Source organism: Macrobrachium rosenbergii, chromosome 26, assembly GCF_040412425.1.
Source record: "Macrobrachium rosenbergii isolate ZJJX-2024 chromosome 26, ASM4041242v1, whole genome shotgun sequence".
Taxonomy (NCBI): domain Eukaryota; kingdom Metazoa; phylum Arthropoda; class Malacostraca; order Decapoda; family Palaemonidae; genus Macrobrachium; species Macrobrachium rosenbergii.
In genome coordinates, this window is record NC_089766.1 from 1,221,008 (window position 1) to 1,225,234 (window position 4,227).

Consider the following 4,227-nt stretch of genomic DNA (forward strand, 5'->3'; position numbering starts at 1 on the left):
CTCATTCACAGGTAGACCATATGACGTGAACCACATGCTCCCAGCCCCCTCTCTACTTGTAAAGGAAATATGAGACTACAAACATTCTCTCTCTCTCTCTCTCTCTCTCTCTCTCTCTCTCTCTCTCTCTCTCTCTCTCTCTCTCTCTCTCTTCCTAGACCATATGGCCTTAAACCCACTTTCTGCTTTGTCATAATCGAAAACGAAAGTTGTAATAGCCACAGGGAAGCAAAAAGATCAATTGCCTGGTTGCAACCTGTCCATTGCAGATATAGTTTCTGGGCGTGGTGACTAAGGTGATTTTGGTTGCCGGGTTTGGTGGGCGTGGTGATAAGACATCTTCAGTGGAAGGTACAGTCTTGGTGACGCTTTAAAAGGGAGAGAACTTGATGTAGTGAATAAGCTACGTATGAATTTGGATTAACACATTGAAATGATAGTTTTGGTGGGCATGGTGATAGTACTAGCCAATAGCCATCTTCTCAACCGAAGAAGATGTCTTGGTGACTTTTGATGCGTCTTGGATCATGGATTATAAGATAGATTACGCGTCAAATACTTGACGTAATAAACTAATTGTTTCCGAGTGCGTTTTGGTCTAGACTCACGTTCTAAAAATGGCCCCCCTGGTTAATATTGATTCTCTTTTTAAGGTTTTGGCGTCTGTGCCAGAATCTGGGACTCTATCACTCCATCTCCCAAGATGGAGTCTATGACAAGATATCTTTTTCTTAAATTAATTCGGCCATTTTACTTATCTAGAGACATTTATAAGGGCTGATGTGTGTGTCTCGGAGTTAGGAAGGAGGATTTGCCTCTTGATGAATGCCTAAAGGTCAGCCATAACCATCTCGGTACGTCATCGCGATTGAGAAATGGCGAGACATCACTAAGATGTCTTTGCCGTGTTGGACGCGCCCGCCAGGGTGGCAGAGTTGCCAGATTGAGAATAAAGCCTTAGGGACAAGTCCTTTTTAGATTTGCATGCATGGGATTGCGCTGGTGTTTTTAACTGATATCTATAATTGAAATTTTCTTTAAGGAGATTTATCATAAATTATCAAATTCCATTAATAAGTATTACAATTACGACGTTTATCCATTTGAAAACCATCAGTACAAGCCCCCATAAGCAGGTATGAACGGAATCGTAAGGACTTCCGTTATGTTTAAGTCAGCGTATGAATAAGATAGTACCAATGCTTTCAATTGATAAATGGTAATTGAAATGTCTATTCAAAGGAGTTATCAGAAATGCCTGTATATGCACGGAAAATAATCAATAATAAAATGAATTCCACTAGTTATGTATATCAGGTTCTGGTAACGGTCGGGTTAAATTTGCATATGCAAAATACTGTTGTTTGTAACTGATGAATATTATAAAAAAGAATATTTATGAATGGAATTTAATAGAAATAGCTCTATATATACGTGAAATAACCAGTAGTAAAACGAACATCATAATAGTAAGACAACGTCGTAGATATCTTCTCATGGTGGACGCACCCGTCGTCAGGGCAGCAGAGTTACCAAATAAAGAAGCAGCTTCGTAACATACATACGGTTCAAATTCGCGTCAAAAAGATGGTAAAACACTTTATAAATTGATACACATCTTAAATATAATCACTAATGATCGAATTTATTTGAAAACCATTCTACGCACGCGGAAAACAATCAATAGTAAAAGCAACACCGCAAGAGTAATGGACGTGGGATTCTGGTAACACTCCATGACGTCATCGACCAGTCAAGCCGACACAAGCAGCCTCAGCTGGGTTGTTTATGTTCAGTGAGGACGTCCATCTTCTTCTTCTCTCTTATTTCGCGTCGATTTTCCCCGGTACATTTAACCTCTCCGGCTCAACCTGTGTTAAAAAGTGACCGTGAAGGATCCAAGTAACTTTTCGTGACTTAAATGTGCTGTGACAAGTGCAAGGAACGGTTGAAATAAGGGAGAAATGTAGGGAGTGGAAGGAGCGACCGCTGCCGACTGGCATTGGCGCAAGATGACTGCGGAATGCTTGAGATTATTTTTTATTTTATTTTATTTTATTTTGTTTCGTTACGTTGCGTTTTGTGCCTCGGAAATTTGGTTTGGTTTATCTCATTTTAATTTTTTTTAAGTGTTTGTGTTATTTGATTTTGAATATAGTTTATATTTTTATAATTTGTTAAAATTTTATATATGTTTTTATAATTTTTTTATTAATTTTATATGTGTTTTTATAATTTTTTATTAATTTTATATGTTTTTATATTTTTTTTATTTTATATATGTTTTTTATAAATTTTTATTAATTTTATGTTTTTATAATTTTTTATTAATTTTATATATGTGTTTTTATAATTTTTTTATTAATTTTATTTTATTTTTTGTCGAAATTTTATGTAATTTTTCAGATTTTAATTCTTTAAATGTTTATTTTTATTTTGTAAGATTTTATATTTTATCGTATTTTTTAACTTTTATATTTTATTTTATATTTTTAGTTTATATTTAATTTATATATTTTGCGTTTATTTTGTTAATTAATATTCCCCCTTGATTTACCGTATGTGATAAAGTTAATTAAACGTGGTGTCCAAAATATAGATTTAATTTGTCCGTTAGGCCTCTTATTTTTATTAACAATTGGAAATAGGCCTACCGGGAGAGCGTATATTGGTGCAGGCATTTATATTAATTAATTTATTTATTTATTGAAACCCCGCTTTGGGTCTATTTTTAATTGTACAAATTTTTGAACTTACTTCTCTCGTAGGATATATAATTGATATTTCTTAACCTAGGCCTAAGTTTAGATTAGATATTCGTAGGCCTAAGCTTATCAGCATCAAGCCGCTTTTGCCTATCGAAAGATCTGTTGTCAAGAGAAGATTTAGTCTGTATTTTGTATAGGTTATGTTATTTCATTTTTAGGCCACACTCAAATGGGCGTGGTTGTAGGCCTAGCATCTGAATTGCCTCTTTTATGTCGTCAATGTGTTAGGCCTATGGTAGGGTATATATATTTGCTTCATGTAATGTTTAACTTAAAAGTTTGATAGGGCTAAACTTGCTTTTTCTTGGTCCATTTACAGATAGAAATTTAAAAAATTATATGAAATATTGATTGAGTTACTGAAAAATGTCAAAATCTTGACAATTTTGAGGTATAATTTTCAAATATAATTTTATGACCTATTTTAACTAGGCCTAAGCAGAAAAATCACACTTAATTATATCTCAAACTGGCCTAAGTCTTGATAAAACCATAATATTTTCAAGCCTTGTAAGAGGGATAAATTAAGCTAATAATTACCGCCGAAGACGATGGCATCCCCTGGGCCCCCTCCCTTGTTATTTGAGAGCCACCCTTCATGCCCCAATAAGTGCCCTTTTGAGTCATGACTCAAGGGCGCCACTTACCTTATCACGTGACCTTTAAAGCAAGAAGGGTTCATTCTGGAGAATTTTCATTGTTGCGGGCTTAATTATCACTGTATTTAGTTACAGGATATGCTTTATTATCAGAGAAAGGTCAGATTTTAAATGTTTTTTTAAATACGCACTGCATTAACTGCTTCAGTTATGTTAATTACTAGGTTAGGTAGGATAGGGCCAACTCTCATTAAAGCTCTATACAAGTAGGCCTGATTTCGATTTCTGCGATTCGTTCAGTTGAATGAAAGTTACGTGAATTATGCATTTTAGTGAATTGTATATTCCAATAGAGATGGAATTGTTGAAACGTAAAGCCACAATTATATAGTTTAGTGACTTTATTTGAGTGTGATATGCTAGAGTTTTTTTTTTATGCCTTTTGGCTAATTTAAGCTGTCAAGGAAAACATTAGACCAGGTTGTGATTTTTATTTCTTAGTTTGTGTTAGCACTAGGCTTTTTGAAATTGCCTACTCAGGTGTCACTTTTGATTTGGAAAAGAGGGAATTAAACATTTATTATATTAAGGATCTATTGCACCAGTAATAGGCCTTAGTGTCTCATTCAAATGTTCCTAATAAACCATTTAGAACTGAGTTTCATGATGCCACTTATATTTCCCAAGTGTTTTATGGACATAATATATAGAATCGCCTTCTATAGGCCTCCTGTTTATGCACACTGCATTGATACCTGTTCATTTTCCAGGCTGTCACTCTCCAAAAGCTGAAGGAACTCGGCTCGATTGGGAATACCAGTGAGTGAGGGGTAAATCCGCTCACAGGAAAATACACAACC